The sequence below is a fragment of the Paramisgurnus dabryanus genome, chromosome 2 (genome assembly GCF_030506205.2).
Source record: "Paramisgurnus dabryanus chromosome 2, PD_genome_1.1, whole genome shotgun sequence".
Taxonomy (NCBI): domain Eukaryota; kingdom Metazoa; phylum Chordata; class Actinopteri; order Cypriniformes; family Cobitidae; genus Paramisgurnus; species Paramisgurnus dabryanus.
Window position 1 is genome coordinate 28,661,099 of NC_133338.1, and position 23,457 is coordinate 28,684,555.

General features: G+C 38.8%; 1 protein-coding gene across 3 annotated transcripts in view; it reads left to right on the forward strand.

Annotated features, from left to right (window-relative positions):
* apba2b (amyloid beta (A4) precursor protein-binding, family A, member 2b) overlaps positions 1 to 23,457 on the forward strand; it is a 92,691-nt gene that overhangs the window by 12,757 nt on the left and 56,477 nt on the right. For 2 of the 3 annotated variants that reach the window (XM_065267656.1, XM_065267660.1), the window contains exon 2: positions 11,229 to 11,267. The exons of the other annotated variant lie outside the window; for it this stretch is intronic. The gene's annotated coding sequence lies outside the window, so the exon portion shown is untranslated. The remainder of the gene's footprint in view (positions 1 to 11,228; positions 11,268 to 23,457) is intronic. 3 annotated transcript variants of the gene reach the window in all.

Consider the following 23,457-nt stretch of genomic DNA (forward strand, 5'->3'; position numbering starts at 1 on the left):
CAGATAATGACTTTGAAATCATTACAAAAGTTCTTGTGTCAGCACTTGCAAAATACTCTATGGCCTATTAGTCACTCTTGGTTTAACACTAATCAAATTCAGACTTTATTAGACAGTTTCTAACCTCCCTACTGGATGTGTCTGACATACCTCCAAAATAATGCCTGTCATCTTCTGGGTTATCTGAGCCCTCTATATTAAGACTAAATTAATTCATTATATTTAATGTGATTAAGTAATAGGTGAAACCTAAAGGACATCATCCACTTGTAAGGCTGGACTCGCATAGGAATTTTAAATCTACAAAATGTTGTAGTACTTAGATCTTGCCTTATTAAAAAAAAGTCAATTAATAAAATATAAAATTATACAACATAGGTAATACATAAAAAAAAATTTAGTCCTAGAGCAAATGTGCAGTATTTCTTTATAGTAAACCCAACTCTTATATGTCAAAAGATACATTCAAATGTGATACATTATTTAACAACCTCCTTTAAACCTTTACAAAGATTTTTTTAAAGGTTAGTTCCTGATCTTGTCAAATCCTAACACTGGAATCTTGTTACAGATCAATGGAGATCATCTTGGGGTGCTCTGTTACCCCCTTTGCCCTGGGATATCTTATTGATATAGAAACCCAAGTATTTCTGCTGGGTATATAACAAAGGCAAATCTGCATGGCAGCCTGTAACCTTATATAGGGGTTGATTGGGTATAAATGTCAGGGAAAAGAGACTTATGCAAGCCAGTAAAATGAAATGCATGTTATAAGAAAAGCCTGTGTGAGGAAAGAGATCGATGGGAATAGATTTTCATCTCTCCTGCAGAAACTGTTGGGCTGTGGCCGCGGGGATGTCAGCAGGTCTGATGCATTACTGATAGCTGCTAGACTATAGCCAGTGATCATACTTCAGAACAAAGGAAAAGAAAAAGGCATTTGAATAACACAAAAGACCAAGAGTGCTTTAGAGAGAGTGTGTACCAAAGGGACAGTGAGATGGAGCTTATGAAGATAAAAGAGCAAAGAGCATTAACATCACTCATACAGGTCATTACTTTAAGACTCTCACACTCCATATTAAATTTATGCAACTGAAGTTAATAATGGAGGTGTTAAAGGTGCCGTAGAATGTAAAACTGTATTTGCCTAGGCATAGATGAATGAATAATGAACAATAAGAATACATGGTAATGACATATTGTGAGCCTCAAACATGTATGTAAACTTGTGCATGCAAAAGACTGCTGGAAAACAGGCCAATCTCAACATAACTCCAGATGTGATGTTACAGTCGAGATGTACACCACAACATTCAATTACACATTAAATTAAGTACAATGCTGTTAATGTTGTTACGATGCTAAAAACAAAGTTGTGTCTGTTGAGTTAGCACTAGGGCTGTCACTTTTTATTCGATATTCGAATATGCATTCGAACATGACGTGAAATATCCGTATTCGAATTATAAATAAACCATCCGGTTTTTAAAATGCCATATTTAGCGCATTTTTTACAGTAAAACCTCGTAATAGGAAGGAGGCTGAGAGTGAGACCGACGGCAACTGTGCACAAGAGAGGGAATCAAATTGAAACCTAATGTGCATGTCAAGATAGAGTTTGTATAGTTTTACATATTATTGTTTATAATGTTAAATATTATAGCAGAATAAAAAGCTTGTGTTAATACGTTCGCATTATGAAATTAGCATGTATGAAGATAATTTCATCATGTTTACAACGCAATGTAAACTTTATATTAAACAACAACAGAATTTGTCTGTAAACGGATTTGAAATGATCATGCGCTGACTGTCGCGCGTCACATAGACGACAGAGTCATGAGCTTAACTCAGCGGTAAGTTTTATTTAATCTCAAGTATCAAATGGTTTGCGCTCTCTATCATTAAAAACGGTAAAGCAAACAGCACGTGCAGGGTTAATGTACTTGTCAATGACGGCTCACAAACGCGCGAGATAGTATTGTATGTGTGCTTGTTGTCAATGAGATTTCTTCTCACAAACAGGCTCAAGCGCGGGATATGTGTGCTTGTCAATGAAGGGCATTATATCCGCGGAATTCAGCTGAGTTTTCCGCCAAAATCTGCGGGCGCGGATTTCGTTTGGGCTTGGCTATATGCTCCTGCTGCTGTTTAAGTTGTCACCTGTTTTGAGTCGTTGTTATTCATAAGTTGATAACCTGCTGTTTAAAACATTAAGTAAAAAAAAGTAATGCAGACAGCCCCGTTTATGACTGACACTGTTAATAAATTAACAGTGTTAATAAAACTGTTAATAAAATCTTTTTTTTTTATGCGCGCGGGATAGGGCTGGGTTCCGGACGTCGATACTTTTATGGTATCGAATGAAAAACTTCGATACTTTGAGTATCGAAAAATGATTTATCTTTCTATGCCAAATTTCGATTCCAAAAGCGGCTGTGTCTGTGAGCCTGTACTTGCGTGTAAGGACCTAAAGCGCCGGCGATTGGCTGTCCACCACCACGTGACGGGGAGGATTTCTGAAAATACTCGCAGTCCACCTCGCAGTCCATAGATATGTATATAAAGGCTAGATGGCTCAAGGCGGAGTCAGCTGTGTCGTCACTTGGCGGCCATCTTAGGTCAGTGCTGCCATAGTGCTGCTCCCTGCTGCTGTGGACGGAAGGTGAGTGACATACGCCAACTAAAATGCTCGTAACTTGCTGAATTCTTGACGGATTTACAAACGGTTGGGTTTTTTACAAACGTTATTAACGTGGCTATAATTCTGATGAATTCTCACGAATTTTTTATTTATTTTTAGTATACGTATTCAGTGTCATAGGTACATCTCTGACGTTTATAACAAACCAATCCGTTTGAAAATCGGTAAAAAATTAAGCAAGTTATGGTCATTTAAAAGTATCTGCATCATTAAAACTCAATGCTACGAGTGAGCGAGCGCCCTGTCCTAAGATGGCCGCCAAAATGCGGACGTTCCACTCAATTGGCCATCAGCGCGGACGAGCCATCTAGCCTTTATATACATATCTATGCTCGCAGTCACCCAACACAAGTGTAGAAAGGATACAATATGAGAAGAAAGTCTTTGTGACAGTCTTGCCAATAGAGTTAGCGCAAGCATAGCCGTGTTGTCTCCGTGAAAGGCACGTCAACCAAAACGGCGCTTCTCCGGCTTTCAATTTAAAGCACGCGCACAGCCTGTGTCTTTGCTTGATACTCGCGCCTGGTTCCGCATGGCAAGGCTTTGCGCGCGCGTCTCCCACAACAGTCTCGACCATAGATATGTATATAAAGGCTAGATGGCTCAAGGCGGAGTCAGCTGTGTCGTCACTTGGCGGCCATCTTAGGTCAGTGCTGCCATAGTGCTGCTCCCTGCTGCTGTGGACGGAAGGTGAGTGACATACGGCAACTAAAATGCTCGTAACTTGCTGAATTCTTGACGGATTTACAAACGGTTTGGTTTTTTACAAACGTTATTAACGTGGCTATAATTCTGGATGCTTTAACATGTTTCATGAATTTTTTATTTATTTTTAGTATACGTATTCAGTGTCATAGGTACATCTTTGACGTTTATAACAAACCAATCCGTTTGAAAATCGGTAAAAAATTAAGCAAGTTATGGTCATTTAAAAGTACCTGCATCATTAAAACTCAATGCTACGAGTGAGCGAGCGCCCTGTCCTAAGATGGCCGCCAAAATGCGGACGTTCCACTCAATTGGCCATCAGCGCGGACGAGCCATCTAGCCTTTATATACATATCTATGGTCTCGACAAGGTGTTTAAACTTGACCCACGCGCGCAGCTTGTGTCTCTCAATGGTTATGAAATACTCGCGCCTGTCTCTCCGCATCGCAACGCCTTCATGCCCTCGTCTCGCAAAATGGACGATGCGTTTAAACCTATTTTTTACAGTCTATGGTTTAAACTTGACGCACACCCGCAGCCCAAAGCCTGGCTCGTTATTTAAAACAAACTAAAATTCCATTTAACTGGTTTGCTAATTTCACTTGAATGAAATGACAGTGAACGCATTTTCTACTCATTTTAAAAATCCCAAATGTATTTAATATTTTGATAATTATGAAGTTGAGTATTGTTTACAAAAAACAAACAAATCTTTCCAGTAAAACTCAGTCACCCATTTAAATATTTTAACTTTTTGTCAAAGTTGCAGCTATAATGAACCCACAAATACTGTTAGTGCAAGCTAAATACCATTTTACATTTCATAAAATAAAGCAGTGTTAATTATATTCTTAATTTCTTTATTTTTGTTTCCTTATTTTCATAAAAAAACCTGATAAGTGTGTCTGCTGGCTCACCCCTATCCAAAAAGCACAACCAGTTTTATTAATGTTACCCTGAGTGAGAAGTGTTACCAGAATTTGTTTTAATTAAGGTGAAAAATAAAAGTTGTGTGTTTAATGTATTTTTTTTAATGTTTCAATGGATTTTAAAACATGGTATCGAAAAAAGTATCGTTAGGAACCGGCATCGAAACGGAGGTATCGAAATTGGCACCGGATCGAAAGATTTTAAACAATACCCAGCCCTAGCGCGGGAGCACCTAGATATTTTAATATATTCTGATACATTGCATGATATTCGATATCCGTTCGAATTTGATTTTCCTCAAAAGTGACAGCCCTAGTTAGCAGCACTATATGCTAGTTAATGCTATATGCTAGCGTTTAGGCTAAAGTTCTACTGTTGATGTTACAGTTACGTTTTTCAGGTCCATACTGAAAAAAAACACAACTTTACCATTTAGATTCGTTCATTAACAATCTTCAAACTTATTCCTCAAATTCCGTATCTTCGTATGAAACAAGCTTAAACATAAGGTCTGTTTACACACACACAAAGCTACTGAACTAAGAGCCAATCAGAGCAGAGCTCAACATTATTATTCATGACCCTTATAAATAAGGTAATAATAGACCATTTTATTCGAAAATGGACATATACAACTGTTCTGGTCTATTTTTGCACGTAATAAAGAACCTTCTATGTAGATATCAGAGAACTTTTAAAAACATTTTAACTGTTTTGCTGCTATCTCATTGCCTTTCTTTGAACTCTGCCCTTCCAAAACATATGCAAAATGTCTCATATACAGTCTGTACTGTAAAAAATGGTGGCCAACCTGAAATTAACCAAGCATACTGAACACATTCAGTTTTTTGCAAGCATCACAATCGATCACAAGGATTTCAACCATAGATGTTTTATTCTATAAACAGCTCCTGAAAGTGTGCTATGGCATGTGAATGTTCTTGTGGTGCCATCAGACATCAGTGTTGTAATCTAATCAAATGGCAGTGGCCATAATGGCAGAATTTAAATCTCATACATTTGAGGATATAGAAATGCAACCTACGCTTGTCTTGTGTTATATTTAACCTACATCAGCTGCAGATATTTAATCAGAGCTACGGTTGAGTCTCTATTATAAAGACTGAATTGTGTTCCTGTGACTGTGAATTTCAGCACCACAGACAGCGACCCTCTCTTCCACAAGCAGAGTTTGTGAACACTATCACTGACATGTTATAACTGGTGTGAATAATAATAATCAGATTAATCCTTTTGTGGGATTCAGCAGGAATCACCTGGAGCTTAGAAAGATTATTGACAGGCATTGTTAACATCAGAATGTTAATGTGAACAGCAATGTCAAAGAAAGAGCAAAAATCTACTCTACTGGATATTTTGACTTTTTACTAATAAAACAAAAAGACTTTATTGTTTCTCCTGCCTTCATATGCATGCTTTCCTGAATGTAACAGATATATTTTACTACTTCTACATGCACCTTTTCCATGCATTGTAAAGACAATTGTATAATCTATTGTATAAGCAAAACTGTACAACTCTGTACAGCCTGTACAGCAAGCAAGCAGTATTATCAAGAGACTGTAACAACAAGTTTCAAACCAAACAGGTTCACTAGAGCCTGCATGAACATTGAGATTAGTGTTTCCATGAGGATCTAATACTTTAACAACACAGAACATGATGAACAGATAACAAAGGGCTTGCAGTACAGCTCTTTTGAATGCCACATCACTACTGTGGCAACCTCTCTGTTGGCTTACCGATGCTATTTGTTTGGGAAAGGCACGTTGTATAGAATAAATGCTGCAATATCTGTTGTGTGATAAAAGCTGCATCTATTATCTATTTGATGACTAGCCTTTGCCAAGAAGCACAGATTGTTTTTCACCATCTCCTCCCATGGGAGACTGAGTCAGACTGTACCCACTCTTCACTTGAAGACACAGACAGGCTGCGTTTACCTTCATCTGCAGCACAGGATGACATTTTATGGGATTTCATTGAAGTAGTGTTGTCGCAGAAGATGATTGCTTCAGCTGTAAGGCTTCAGATAAATGATGTTTACACAGGCACATTCTTAAAACTTTTTAGTGGGTACAAATTTTTTAATTTTTTTACATTTTTAAAGTACAAAGTTATAGGCTAAAGTGATGCATTCATTGTACTTTCTTGAATTTACTCATTGAGAAGAATAAAATAAAGTTTAAACCGTAAAACTGTTAAATGGACAGATATGCTAATAATTGTTATGATGATATAATTATCCAAACATTTTTAAGTTGGCCTAAATAAGAATGGTCTTTCTAACATTTGATATTAACGGTACCACTGCAGCTGAGCTATTTGGGCTTTCTGGATCAAGGGTTTTGGAAACGATGGATGGAGGGTGAGTGTGTATCTCTCAGCTCATTCATCCTGTCCACCTCCTCATTCTCTTTATCCTCCTCACTGGTTTCTCAGGCCGCCTCCCCATTAGTCCATGTGCTCTGTCCTTCTGTACTCGTAATGGAGGAGAGGTCATTGAGCATGAGGTCTACAGGGGTGGAGAGGGGATTTTAGCTGAACTGATCTGCCTCCGTGCCATTTGACAGGATTTGGATGGAAAATTAGACCCTGCTTCTGCCCCAGATGGCTGCTTTTATCAAAATAGTTTTGAGGGTGCTGCTTTGTCAGAGGGACAAAGAATGTTAGTGATGTAAGTCCAATAGCAAGTGTGTGTGTGTGTGTGTGTGTGTGTGTGTGTGTGTGTGTGTGTGTGTGTGTGTGTGTGTGTGTGTGTGTGTGTGTTTTCTTACGCCATTCTGGCATCTATGGCTATATTCATGAGAAGAACTGGTTAGTCCATACATAAGTTGGGGGAGGGGGGATTTGCGATCTCCATTTCACCTATCCTGCATGTTTTTGGCCTTTTGGAATTAAACCCACACTGACACAGAGAGAACATGCAAACTCCACACAGAAAGGCTACCTGACCTAGCCAGGGCTTGAACCGGTCAAACATTCTTGCTACATTCTCTTGAGGTTACAGTCTCAGAAATAAAGGTACAAGTAGGTACAAAGGTTGTCACTGGGGTGGTAAAAAAGTGCACATTGGTACATCAAAGTTAAACATTGGGAACTTATGCCGCTTTTCCATTGCCTGGTACCCCACAGTTTGGTTTGGTTTGGGTCAGGTCGGGTCAGCTAACCTCACTTTGGCTTGGTAAGCTTTTCCATCTAGTTTTTCCATCTAACACTTCAGAGTGGGAGGGATTATAGGCGTGTCGTTATATTTGCGCTACCTACTGCTGTGACATCATACAAGTGAGAACGTCGTTGTACATTCCCATACATTTATTTATTTCTCAGTCCGCTTACAAAATGAAATTTGACAACCACAAATACATGTTTGCACTTCTTGTTTATTAGTGATGTAGTACTCAAGTCTGAGATTGGTCTCGAGACCGATTTCTGCTTTCTCTGACTCGTCTCGGACTTGTTCCTTCAAAGACTCGGTCTTGACTCAGTCTTGGACCACAGTGGGGGGAGAAGGACTTGTAATTTCAGACAGAGTCCTCGAGATCAACGCATTTTTAATGTTCATATAAAAAACACAACAATAATAATAAAATGCAATGTTGACAGGCATTATTTGAAAATTATATCCCATGGTCCAATGCAAAGATACTGCCATCAGAGCCATTTATTTATCTCTAGAAAAATCAGAAGATGATGCATATGGTAGGGATTTTTTAATAATAGTAAAACATAGTCCATAAGATGTTAAGACTGCTCCTCTAAATACCAATCTAGCTTAGTCTGTAGGCCTAACTGTTGATTTTTAACTGAGGTGATGTTAAATCATGAATATGATAACTGACATGTTTTTATGGCCTTGACTTAAGGACTCCTAAAGGACTCGGTTTCGACTCAGACTTGCTTATTTAAAGACTCAGTCTTGACTCGATCTCGTCTCCATCACTAGTGTTTATAACTACCTCTTTCTCACATGAGACAAAAATTGGTATGGTGTTCCTGATTCTCAACATGTGGATGTTTTTCATCGCTGAAAGGGAGTTTAGGAACTTATAGCAGAGCACAGATGATAAAATGTTTGCTCGAGACAGCGCAAGCTAGAATAAAGGTAAAGCTAATTTTTTACATTAGAGTGATGATGCTGGTAGTGACGACTCTCAGACCAATCAGTGATCTACAGTGTTTTTGCGTCACGTTTTAGTAACAGCTCGGGGCGCTTGGAACCCAGACAGAGGTGGTACTAAAAAAGTATTGGGTACTTACTGCACCCAGTGGAAAAGCTCCCAAAAGTAAGCTGACCGAACCAAACCATGGGGTACTATGCAATGGAAAAGCGCCATAAGATGGACATACTCGTACAAAAATGGTACATATTAGGTCCTTTTTTAAAGGCACTGTCTCAGACAATTTGTCTACCCTTTTCTGAGAGTGTACCCACTGAGCCACTCTTCAGTGTCTTCGGGAGCCATGATAGCCTTGTGTGAAGAATAAACTGAAGTTCCGCTTGCTTTTCAGCTCTAGTCGCTTTCACCTTCACCATTCACTTACATAGAAAATATCAGCTTGAACATTTACCACAAATAACTCCTCTGTTCCATGAAGAAAGTCGCACAATTTTTAAATTCATGAGTCCCCTTTAATTGCTATTTTTTATTTTTATTAAAAAAAAAATTCAATATTGTACTACATACAGTATATACTTTTTACTGCATAAGTCTGCCCAGCGACAACCAACCACTTTGTTTTACTTTTAATTAAATAAATATTTTTTTTTATAATATTGTATTCAATATATAGTATATATACTATAGGATCTCTCTCTCAAGGGGTTCAGCTTGGGAGTCAGCTTTCTTCTATTCATTACATTATTAGGGGCACTTCACATATTGTGTCTTTTGCCCTCTTAAGTTTGTCATTTCAAATGTAGGTGCAATATGCCGCACTCGTTTTTTCACCGCATCGAGTTAAAAACATCTCAACTTTTTCAGAATGCCGCAAGCGAACCACGGTTCATGTGACAACAACCTATGCGCCTAGCGTTTTGCATTTTTAGGCGCCATGTGAACGTCCCCTAACTCTGGTATGGTTTAATCTGCTGTACTTTGCTACTTTTGTTATCCTCTGATTTTTCAGTGTTTTTATAAATGTAAAGCTGCTTTAGAACAATTAAACAATTGTGAAAAGCACTATGTTAATAAAATTGAATTGAGTGGAATTGAATTGAACAGATAAATACATGACAGAATTTTCATTTTGGGGTGAACTTTTCCTTTAAGCTACAGAGAAAGCATAAACATATCCTCTTTTTCTTTCTCTCAGTTTTTCCAGCTGCCCATGGATCCTAATCCTCCGTCTAAACTCATCACTGTGGTTTTACCAGTAGCTGCTACACTGCATTTAAATGAGCAAGATGTCAACATGACACCCAAACAATTTCCCATCATTATCTCATGCTTTTTCAGTTTTCATGAGCAATTAATGTTGCATTAATCATAAGTCAAAATCCTAAAAGCCTCAGACAAATGACATCTCTCCGAACTTCTGCTCTCCTATTTAAATAGAGATGTTTTCCTGTCTGTTATCTCCAGCCGATTAGAGGCGATGGGAATTTTCTTCTCATTGTGATCGGGACAGGAACACAAAACAAAGCGTGACAGCGTCGGATCTGATTTTTGCTTGTCTCGGTCCGTCTGGAAGATGAATGTCCCTTAGGAAACGGACAAATTTATAGGACAGATCTACAATTAGGTGTACAAATTACCGGCAAAGTCACCAAAGTCTGTGGGGGACATCTGCGGTGTCATTATCAGCCTTATCTAATGGAAAACATCTGCTTGCGTAGAAACTCCCCCATAGGAGAACAAGTGAGACTGTCAGGAAAAAAGAATGAGAGAGAGACTGAGGCTGAGGCTGCTCTGCATCACTTGTATTTTTCGTCTCTCTCTGTCTCGAATGGGACCCTCCTCCTCCTCTCTTTCTCGCAGTGTGCCAGAGGAGCAGCGCTGTGTTTTGAATCAGACTCTTTGTGAGCTGGTGCTCTGTAATCACAGCACGCAAATCAAGTCTCTGCTCCAAACCGAGTCTGAAACATGCCATCGAAAGAAGCATCCTGTTTTCCTTTGCGCCCTGGATCCTGCTGCTGACATCTGTCAGTCAAACACATTGCTGTCCTCTAACACTCATGATGCGATCACTTACTAGAAATGTCATGACAGCCATAGATATATTGGTCATGAGATTTGTTGCTACACAATAAAGAGACAGATTTGCATATGTGTGTCTTAAAATGGACTGTCAAATAAATCTTCGGTGTCCCCAGAATCCGTATGTGAAGTTCTAGCTCAAAACCCCCCATAGATAATTTGTTATAGCACGTTAAAATTGCCACTTTGTTGGTGTAAGCAAAAATGTGCCGTTTTTGGGTGTGTCCTTTAAAATGCAAATGAGCTGATCTCTGCACCAAATGGCAGTGCCATGGTTGGATAGTGCAGATTAAGGGGCGATATTATCCCCTTCTGACATCACAGGGGGAGACAAATTATAATGACTCATTTTTTTCACATGCTTGCAGAGAATGTTTTACCAAAACTAAGTTACTGTGTTGATCTTTTTCACATTTTCTAGTTTGATACAAGCACTGGGTACCCAATCACAGCACTAGAAAAAGTCAGATTTTCATGACATGTCCCCTTTAATGTTGGTGGGCTGAATGAACAACTGTGAGAGAAGTGTGTGTGATTTTTCAATGACGTTTCCCACATCACATGAGATAATAATCATGCTGTTTTTCAACGAAATACTTGACATTCTGTGGTAACCTTTTAGATTAATGCCGTCATTAATCTTTTTGTTTATCTCTTGCAGTTTTGTGCCTGAGAGAGAAAATTCACCCTACACCAATCGGTAAGTCTCTGTTAAGATGAGAATGCTCTTTGCACAAACAGATGTCACCACGCATGGCTGTCTCTCCTGTTTTTCTGTCACATATGCAGACTTTTCCCAGACTTTCTCCTGGGCTGAATATGCAAAAAATGCTTTTTAACATGATAAAATCTGTCAGACCTGAGAATACTACAATCGTTGCTAGCCAAAAACATGAGCAAATGGTTTAATAAAGGAACATAAAAGGGGCTGCAGACTTTGTGAATGTATTAAACGATTTAATTTGGCAAAAATCTTGATTTCTTTGTGGGCTTTCCCATATCTGCTAAAGTCATAAAACAAATGTATTGTCTGTCTGCAAAGCCTTTATTAGCCAAAACAAACCCATTCTAAATTGGCAAGCCATGTGCGGTATAATAAGATTCAATAGGAAATGGGGGAAGGTTCTTCACCTTACCACCACATGCTAATCCATAAAATCTATGCTCGGAGGACTAGTGTTGGTTTTGGTGGGGGTTAGAATATGTCTCTTAAGATACGCTTGAGTGGAGGAAATATCACAAAGCAGAATGGCTGTCCCAATTTCCTCAACCTTACGGGCTGCAGCTTTCATCATGTTTTCACTCACTTTATTTACAGCAATGTGTGCAGGAATAATACATTCATTTAGCATTGTGGCCTTTTAGTGCTGCACTGTTTGAGTGCTTTTAGAAAGGGCAGAGACAGGGACAGTCTGCACGAGACAGTGTTGGGCGGGGTCAGGCTAAAAAGCTCTTTGTTAAGGCTGAAGAATCTTCAGTTGTGTGTTTTCTGCTGCCGGTGTCAACTGATCTGTACTTTATGTGAGGTGCATGTGATCTTCCCTGAATTTCGAATTGCATACTTACTGCGACATTATGTACTGAATTAGAAATACTGATCGTTTAAACATTCTGGACATACTACATCCTCCAGGTTTTCATTGTCATGTGACCCATATGTCCGTCAACTGTATGAACTTACAACAACAATCACAAGCATAACTCACTCAGGTGTTGAACAAATACATGGTACCTGACTTACCCTTGAAAAGAGCCGCCTACTTCACAGTATTTTTCATTTAGTCTTTTTTTATTAATTTAGTGTCTCCTCAGCTCTCTCGGCCTCATGGGATAGAAAAGTGCAATGCATACTGAGAAATCTCAGAAGAAATAGTAGATCATCTGGGTATTTCTCATATAGTGTTTTTTTGCATACATAGGTTTTGTATGTACTATTCATTACCAATACAGATTTCTGCATGTTATATTATGAAGTAGGTGATTTCAGATGCAGGGCATGACTTTAACTGAGAAATGATATCTGTTTAATGTAGCATTCCAGTCTTGTTGAGTAGGTGAGGATGCTAGAAACATACATTAAGAAAGGACCTGGTTTACAGGCAAATATATATTTAGCTATTTTTGATGGAACTTTAAATGAAATTGCTCAAGCTTTAAATTGAACTACTCAACTGGGACCTTATGGGATTTCAGACATTTTTGTAAAGCTGCTTTAAAACTACGTGCATCATGAAAAACGCTGTATAAACAAACTTGAATAATTTAGGTAACATTAATATATCCTAAAACTGTTGTAGTCAGGATTATATTTAGTTGTTTGCTAAATTAATACAATTAATACTTAACGACATTCTATTAAATAACATAGAAAACCTTTTTATGTTAACCTTGTATGTGCCCTGATGACCTTTGCTATTGAAAGTAAATGTAAAACTGATTTCTGTCAATAACTGTTATTTGTTTCTAATTATGTCATGATGCAGCTATGGTGTAATACAGGAGCGTGTCAGTGGTCACTTCTATTGTAGGAAACAACACAGAATAAATCAAATGGTGATTTTAAATTAGTGTTACTTTATTGCAGAACACTGATTCTGATGTCCTCAGCTGCATTTCCTCTCTCTTTTGTACTTTACGCAGAGCACAATGTCAATGAAATTGTTACATTTGATAAAATGTATTTCTGTCCTTCGTATTACAAATCAACAACCAGAGGGGCAGTAAGTGCATCATGAAGGCCAAAGAACATGCAATATAAGAATGCAATGTAGCAGATATGTATGGGAAATTTCAGCACACAGTCCTCAGAGATGAGATGAATGAATGAAAATATTAAAGTATAATATTTATTTGCATGCTGAAAGATTGGCAGATTAGTGCAATGCTGACCTATAGAAAACAATTGAAACGCCACAACATCATAACTGTCATATAAGAAAACACTTGGACATAGTTACACATGGGACTTGAACCCAGAAGAGCACAAAAAAATGACAAAGTAAAATAGAGATAATGAAATGTAGCTTATGACTCTAAATGACACAAAATTGCAAAAAAAAAATTATGTTTCGCTTACCCTGGATTTAAACCCACTATCTCTGGGTTTGATTCCTGTCACTAATTTGGTTGAGCTACTGGGAAAGCATTTGTTTATGCTGTTGATGTTCCCTGCCAATTATATGCCAATCCTGGAATAATCAATATCGACAGATCAGAGGAATCATACACATTATGATCATCATTTTTTGACAAACATTTCAAAAGTAATGATTAAAAATAGCAATTTTTCAGATATTGCGACCTATAGGTTGGGCTGTCCTGAAAATTGCCACGGACCCCCAGTGCAAGGTGAAGGAGAAGGGTACCAACTACCAAGTTTTGTTTCGATTGATCAAAGGATGACTGAGATATGACCTCCAATCCAGTTTTGAGTCAATGTCGTTAACTTTGCAACAGTATGACTTTTGAACAAAGCTAATCTGAGCTGCAATAATAATTGTTACAAAAAGTTTGAACTAGGAGTAGTGAAAAAACTGAATATTGTACTTTTCAAAATGGCCACTACTGTAATGGGCTGAGCCTTAATATACAATGTTGATTGTGACAAGAGAAATGAGATGTACTAGATTTTTTGTAGATCAAAGTAGAGGTCTTCTCGGGTCCAAAGAAATGTACCTGACCCAAAATGACCCAAATCACTTTATACCCGAACCCGACGTGCATAATTTTTTTTTTTTTTTGAAAGACCTGACCCGAGACAAACCCGAGAAATTAGACCCGAGTCCGACCCGAACCCGAATGTAAACGGCACTGACGTGTGTGCAGACTTCAGCCTCACATGCAGCAGTCTGACAGAAAGAAACCCAAATCTCGCAACCAATTTGGCAAGCTGCTCCATTTGTTTTACTTTGTTATCTGATGAAGACACCAAGATAACCGGTAAAATGTACATTTAAAATTGACTGACATTGACTGTATGTTTCAATGAAAATTAACCTACCGCCAGCCACACAAGATCTTGGCAAACAGAGACGAGGTTTGAAAAGGACATTGACGCACACACGCGAGAGAGTTCGCAGGGTTTCCCGCAGAAAATTTGTTAGTTAAGGTGGTAGGGTTGAACGGGTGGGCGTAGCCGAGTGCGTGGCAATCAAAGGGGCGTATGTGTCATGATGAAAATTTAAATATTTTAATAAAATAGATTAATAAAATATGTTTTTTTAAAATTCTCAAATAAAACTTAATTTTGAAGAAACTATGACAAAAAATGAACACATACTAGATTATTAATGAATTAAATGTTTTACCTCTAATGGGAATAGCTGCGTGATGAAGTGAAACTAAAGGGTTAATAAACACAAACTAAAGCAGATGTTGTAGAATGTCTGGTGAACGATGATGGATAGCTCAAAAATTGTAAAAAACTGATTATTTCCCACTGTTAATTACATTATCTTAAAGGAGTGTAACTACTGTAGCATGTAAATAATGCACATAAATAAAGTGAGCAAGAGCGCTCAACAATTAAATCTAATCAACATGCACCTGAAACCCTAGCAGGTTGCTCAAACAACAAAATCACCTGCTAACTTGCTTTAAAATTGCAAGAACTATAGACTAATACAATAACAGGCTTTAAAATAACCCCATAACATAAGTCCACTTACAGTTCTCACAGACACGCGTTTTATCAACTGCCTATCCTCCAGACATGATGGACCACGTCTTTTCTCATTTCGGTCATGTAGTGCGCGTGCAGGCTCGCGGCGTGAAGCGCATCTGCACTATTCTCAGAGATGCTTATCAACTGGCTAGTTATCCTGACGGTCCGGACCACGTCTTTCTCATTTCGGCCGTGTGCCGTGCGTCCCCGCTCGCGGTATGATGCGCGTATGCGCTATTCTCCGAGATGCACTTGACGGCCTTTTGTGCAGCGATTTTTTTATTTTATTTTTTTAGTTAAGGCGGTAGGGTTTCCAAGCTTAGGCGGGCCGCCTTAACTGAAATATGATGCGGGAAACCCTGGTTCGGGTCTTCAGGTCCGTTCGGCAAAAACAATCATTTTAAATTACCCGAGACCCGATGCCGCTAATATTATACCCGACCTGAGGCACACGTGAAACTTTTAGACCGGTCGGACCTCGGGTTTTCGGATCTAAGCAGACCCATGAAGACATCTAGATCAAAGTGATCAGAAGTTATAACCTTTTGAAAAGTGACTTTTTGAACTGGCGCTATAGTGTTGATTTGATCTGAAGCAGAAGACTAACGGATACAATAGGGGCTACAGCACCTGTGGTGCTTGGCCCCTAACTATAATGGAAGCATTTGCATACAGATGGAGACAGAAATGCAAAAGCTGCTTGTGTTTCCCGCTGTGTTGCTTATTACCCTTACTGCCATATTTTCTAATGGATGAGAATTGAAAATGGTGGAGAGCTTACAGGCTGTGTTGCTTGGAAGACTTACAGTGAAAAATGTGTTTCTGTTACTTAGATGGTTCTAGGAAGAGTGTTGGATTAGCAGCACAAGGTCATGGGTTCGACCCCTAGGAATAGCAAATAATGATAAAATTATAGCTTGAGTGCCCTAAAAGTGTCTACCAGTTTGAAAAATTTGCCTTTCAACAAAAATTTATCTTACAACAGTGCTACTTGTAGATAGCAGTTTAGCCTTGAAATTGAGCGGATAGAGTTGCACTGTAACCTACTGTAAATCAATTCTTGTTGTTTTTGCATTGTTATTATCTTATCTGTTAAACACATCTAAAACAAGCCCTGTTACAACTGGCACAAACTGGTTATGACCGAAACATCCTCGAAGGGGATAGTGGTTGGTCAGACACATTTTTGCTCTTTCTTTGCAGTTTCTTTGCAGTCTGTTCTGATTGCTTTTGGCCAAGCTTATGATTGATCAAGTGCAAAAGAGGATTAGTGAATGCAGACTGTAGAAGGAAGGGATTCAATGTTCGCTTTGCTTATGGCATTCGGCTCTGCCGCAGAACGCATTGAAAGGGTGAAATAGTGTTGTGATCCACCCTCAGATCTGAGCCGAGGCTTGTAATCTTCCTTTCAATGGTTTCCATCCATCAGCGTTAAACTGACAGAACACTCAGGGGGGCAGCAGCCACGTTGGACCCCATAACACACAAATCTGGTGGATGAAACAAATTTAGACCAGTGAAAGTATGTTTTTTTCATGTGAAAAGTCTTGCTTTTATGAACAAAACGTCAGCGTAAACTGATGATTTGCTTACTGCAGTCATGATAGACCCTAACTGGTGCATCTGAAAGTGTGTTTATATATTATCCTGTTTATATCACACCTGCTTCTGAACACAATTCTGGAAGCCGCGAGAAAACTTGCCACTAGTGCCTTAAAGAGAAAAGACGTCTAAGCTGCCTATCTGATTGGTTATTTTGTCATGTTTAAGCAAAATCAGACCAGTACGAGAGCAGTTATACTGAATATCAGCATGGATATGATTTGGCTGTGGGCACGAGGCCACAGGTTATTAAAGCCATTGTAATATATTTATTTTAACAGCAGGAATGCAAGTGTGGTTTTGCTTTAATGCAGTTTTATAAATGAAGTTTATGTTACACTGAAGACAAAATGTCTCCAGTTAAGGCATTTTTATGCTAACAAAATTAGTTTTAAATAAAGCTGGAGCATCAGGCTTTGCGTTCGCCAAGCAATGCACAGAATTACAGCTAATTTCCCCTATTGTGTTAATTTTCTCAGCTATATTCCTACTCCCATTTCCCTTTCTCATTAGATGCTGTATAATATAAGAATTATATATATTACCATATAAGGCATTCCTGGGATTTTTTTAAATTGGATGGTACAATAGCCTACATTCTCTTGAACTAACCAAATAATTTCTTTGTGTATTTAGATGCTTTTCATGTTTGTGTTTACAATTGTATACGTGCCCCAGCAGAATAACATATTCCCCTTGTACAAGTAATTTAGGCAATTTCGTTTCACTCAGAACACAAATGTTGTTCCAAAAGATTAAAATCCCTTTAGATTTTATGTGCAAACAGAACAATAATTTGATATTTTGGCTCAGCCAAAGCTTTTTTCTTTCTCTGGAGGAGCTCCAGACCACAGTAAATAAGAGCTGCATTGCTAGTGGACCATTTTTGCCTATAACACTGGGGTGCGTTTCCCAAAAGCATCGTTAGCCAACAAACATTGTAAGTTCCATCGTTACAAACATTGGTCAACGACTTGGTGTTTCCCGAAACCATTGTTCAAACGAACATTCACAAACTGCATCGCTAACTTGTGTCGTTGGAACGACAGCTCTTCACCTTAAAGCGCTGCATTTGAAAACTGCGCATGTGCGCAGAACTACGAGCTTTAAGACCATGGGGAATCCCTGGGAGGAGTGACGTAAGAGGAAACTTGCGCGTGTATAAAATATCTTGAAAATAAACAACAGATAACTAAATAACAATAACAAAATCAAGCTTCCGATGCATTATATGTTATTTACAGCAATAATCTGACATTAAATCGATTTGCACTGATTAATTAGTACTTCAGCTCTCACGTGACATCATCAACTATGTCGTTAAACCAACAGGGTTCAAACGACGAATGTGCAACAAAATTACTATGCTTTTGGGAAACAGTCGTGACAAGGTAGTTTGTTTTTCCAATGATGCATCGTACTATGGTCGTTCAGCAACGAGTTACGTCGTTGTTTGGGAAACGCACCCCTGAACGACTGATATTAGAAAATGAATAAGGGATTTTTTTTTAAACATATAAATATAATTAAGTGTATATTGTGTGTGTGTGTGTGTGTGTGTGTGTGTTTGTGCCGGCATGCTTTCCTTTAAAGATTTAACTTTTTATTTTTTAATGGGGACATTTCTAGATGTAATGGGGATGGGGACTTTTTCAAAATGTAAAATAAATCTTTGGTGTCCCCAGAGTGCATATATGAAGTTTTAGCTCAAAATACCATATAGATAATTTACCATATAGATAATTTATTATAGCATGTCAAAATTGCCACTTTGTAGGTGTGAGGAAAAATGTGCCATTTTTGGGTGTGTCTTTTTAATGCAAATGAGCTGATCTCTGCATTAAATGACAGTGCTGTGGTTGGATAGTGCAGATTTAGGGCACACTCACATTCTCCAAACCAAACCATGCCCTAGCGCGATTGTCACCCCTCTCTACTCCCCCAGGTGCACGCACTCACACTGTACTTTTTATCGATCCGAGTCCGGGCGCGCTTTCGTCATTAAGATGCGATTGTTTTGAAAAAAGCAGAAATTAAACTTCTACCTTAACACTGGAACCCACCGTAATGATAAGTCTGTGTTTTTTATTCGGAGTAGTTTGTTGTGCGATTACAAACAGCCCTCTCACATGTCATCATATTGCATCAAGTGTGCAGCTCGGACATTCACGTAACCCCGCTGCGCGCATCAAAAGGTGTTTACGGAGGGAGATGAACGTCTGCAACCCGGGCGCGGAACAGAGCGATCACACTAGTCAAACAAACCAGGCTTTGGGGGTCAAACGCGCCCGAGTGCGGTTTGGATAGTGTGAGTGCACCCTTAGGGGCGGTTTTATCCCCTTTTGACATCACAAGTGGAGGCAAATTTCAATTACCTTTTTTCAAATGCTTGCAGAGATTGGTTTACCAAAACTAAGTAACCGGGGCTGTAACCGGGGACCCAATTATAGCACTTAAACATGGAAAAAGTCAGATTTTCATGATATGTTCCCTTTAAATATTTTAAATTCAAATCTGCTGGGTTTGGCATCTACAGATAAAATGCAGATGTTCATATGACTGCCCTAATACTGTATATCTTTGGATGGGCATTGTGATGTAAGCAGCAGTCATTGTAATCCAAAATGATAGGAGAATAAGCCTGCTTAAGCAGTTAAATGAACATCGTTGCCATTTTGCACCAGTCTTTGTCCTTGTAGATCACACAGTATGTCATGTGTACCATACCTCAGTTTTCTGCTTGCTTGAGGATTTTGTCAGTACAGTAGTGCGGTTTGATGATGGAGGTCACTCTGTTTAGTTGGCTCTGACCTGCTTTTCCCCAAAAACTTATGACTCAGCTAGTTTGATTTGCTTCCAACCCTAAGGCAAGCTGTGCTATGAAATAATAAGCAACAAAGAGAACAGGCACAGTCAGAGTATATGAGCTTTCATCTGAAAAACTCTTGAGCTAGACACTGCAGGTGTTTGTGTCATGGGGCACTAGAACCACGGCACTGACATATTATTTTTCACAAGGTCTGCTCACATTGTTATAGTGAAAATGAAGTGGCTATTTCTGCCTCAACTGACCCTTTAAAGAGCTAACGAAAGAGCTTGACGACTGAAGTAATGACATTTTCTATAAAAACAGGAAGTTGGGGCGAAACATATCAAAGGGCCAATTGCTTTCTGTTAAATAGCCTTAAGGCTGTTATTTAAGTCAAAGCCATGGGACATGATTTACTGCTTGCTTTCTCCTATCAGATGCAAGGGATATTTGGGAAAGTGGGTGCTCTCATTGTAGAGTATGATTTATTGAACACAAATTTGTGTCAGATATGTTTGCTTTGTTGTCCTGGAAGAGAAAGGCTATAAAGTTAAATGTGCAAAAACTCATTTTGTGCACTTGCAGAAGTGTTCACAAAGTAGTCAAGTTAATTTGAATCATCCCTGTCAATTTAAACGTTACCACATGAAGCATATTTTAAGTTCTCTGTCAAAACATTTTTACAGCGCATGTTTAATCAACTCAGATGTTAAAGCTCACATTACACACACTGTTTTTGCTTATCTCATGTTAATCTTGAGTATCCATATAGTATTACATCTTTAATATCTCCGAAGAGTCTTTGGTTTTACCAAATTTATGAAAGACAAATCCGTTTTGATGCCGTTTTACTTACCTCCTACAACCCGGTTGGGACCGCAACATTTCAACAAAACTAAATCAATTTTTTCGACAATGCTGGGTTCTTTGGGAAGTTGAACAAGCTTAAATTTCCCTCACAAACAACAACAACATACTTTGTAGCTCTTGGTTGGTGTGTGCCTGCACTATTCCAGTTTAAAGTGACACTTTTTGTAAACAGTCTTATTTTTTAGCTTCCTGGCGCAATGATATTACGCAGCACCTGGAAATAGTCCCCTTGGTAACTTTCAATAGCTGGGGACTATTTTTGTGCACTGCCTGATATCATTGCGTCTGCTGCACCCATGTTACGGCAGCAAAGTCCTTGATTATTATGCCGGAATGAGAGTATAGTTCCTAGCCATATCAGCTAAGAAAATCGCTACTTTTTATTTTCCGTAGTACACTATGTAACTACAGAAAAGTCAAGTTTTAGGAAAAGTATCGAAACTCTTTGGTTATTTTTAAACGTGATGCTAATGGTCTAATCAGATTTAATGAATTATGCTAAGCTATGCTAAAAGTGTTACCCCAGACCTGGAGATCGGCTGAATGGATTCCAAAATGTTAAACCTTAATTGTTTAAAAAATTGGAGTGTTCCTTTAAGTGCCCATATAAGGACTTCCACTGTACTTCCTGGCGTTACACTCTGTTATACGTCTAACTGCTTTTTTTAACATTTTGCCTATTTTAGCATGAGGAATTCAACTCTTAAGCAATGTTAATAAGTCAGAATGCACGAAATAGCATCAACCCTTAGGTTTTTGAGCATCACAGTCATGGGGCATGAGAATTTATATGTGTAGATGTTAATGCTTGCATCATTGCATCATTTTATAAGATGTTCCTGTTATTCAATTCATGTATTTTTGTGGACTGAAAGATCCATTGCAAACGCAGATGCTGCTGAAACCACTATCCTCAAATAGATTTGAATTATACATTAATACTGGACGCACAGGGCCTGTCAAAGTATGTATTGCATGTTTATGTGTGCTTCCTACACCCCCTCAGTTTCTGAACTGATTTTCATTGCCACAGTGTTTATTTTAAAAGCGAGTTATGTGGCTGCTTTGTCCCAGTGAGAAATATGAGGAGGAAGACAGTGTTCTGCTGTACTGTGCAACTCTGTGTTTTACAAGGCGGCATTTATAGAAAGCGCAGTGATGGTGCTATTGTGGTGCAAGGCTATTGTGCATCCTGTCCCTGTTTTTCTGACATGCAGGGTCCCCTGGGTCCCGCCTGACATTATTGTATGGCACCAATGTATTTTTTGCGAGCAATCATCTGCATTAGTACAGAATAAACACAATATAACACAGCTTTAGCTCAACACACATATTTAATGTATGCACTGACAAACACAAAAATAAATGCGGCGCAGAACGCATCCGCTGCCATCGTGTTTAACCCCATAAAAAATGATAGTTAGACATTAAGAGTCTGATCTTTTTCACCAATAATCCACGAGCATACTGTGTTTGTTTCATTTTGAACCTCATGAATAACTAATGACTAAAGGCTATCATAGGGCAGTGGGTGGAGCCTCTTCATGTTTCTCCCCCTCAGTGCTGCATTTTCTCTGAGCACAACCTTCCCAGTCAACATTTGTAAAGCACATCATCACCTTGAGCGCTGACCTGTCCCTGAGCCACAAATCACAGGAGTCTTCTTTTAATCAACCTTTTTCCCTTTCGGCAAATGAAAAGTTAATTTGTTGTCCTGAAAAAACCATTATGGTTGTGTTTATCTAAGGGTGGTTCTGAGAGTAATAAGTTGGATACCTGGCTAATGATCAGGTATCAAATTGAAACGGGAACCAGACCGATCAAGGCATTGATCATTGTGGTCGAATGCGTTATGAATAGTCTCAGTCAAAATAAATCCCAGTCTACTCTAAACCAAGCAATTATTGGTCATGTTTACCCAAAATGTCATAATGTATGTTTTGGATTTTATGTATGGGACGTCGTTGCTCAATAAATACAATTGTGATTTGCAACATTCATCAAATAATGTCCCATTACTGCTGATATATTAGAGATGCTGAGCTGCATAATAAGAGATGCTCTGTAATATTATCCAGCGGTGCTTCAGATATCTGCATTAAGCAGCAGGCACAGGTGCCATTAAGACTCATACATCATAGGTCAAGCAAAGGTCATGGCGATCATTTATTTGAGGACATGGGAATGCGTCATCAGAGTCTTGTCATGGTTTAGATAGATTGATTCTTCTTGTCAAAGTGCCAGCTTAAATTGTAACAGCAAGTTGAGATGTATGTTTAATGTTCCAAAAGCACAAACTGCTCAGATATTTCTGGAATTGTGTTTTTGTGTTTTTGTTGTGCAATGCATCACAATACACGTTAGAGCACTTAAAAAAACATTTACAAAGACTAAATATAGATTCTTGCACGCAAAATTGAACTTATGTCATAAACCGCAGCTAATGGTGATTTATGCTTCATTTTGTAGCTTGGCTTGTGTTTTGATTGCATAAACAGAGCAAATAAAAAATATTTGGGATAAGCAACTTAGTGGTGATATTTTCTCTTTCTGCTTAACACCCTCTCATTTACTTCAGTGTCCCATTTTCTTGCTCCATTCGTTTTTGCCTCCCCTTGTTGTCCCCTTGCTCTCTTTCTCTCTCTCTCTCTCTGGAGGCATTGAATGGTCTGTAGGCTACTAGCAGCTGCCACAGCCCAGATGGCTGACAGGAGGCAAGCCTCAAGAGCAGCTTCATCAAGTGTGTGTGTGTGTGTGTGTGTGTGTGCGTGCGTGCGTGCGTGCGTGCGTGCGCGCGCGTGCGTGTGTGTGTGTGCATGCGTGTGTCTCTGGGTGTGGTTTCAAGAGAAAAGGTGAGAGGTGATGATGCAACCTGTTAAACTACTTAAAAAAAGGTGGTTGATTGATAAGGTTTTCACTGGTCAATTTCAAGCATAGGATTGTCTA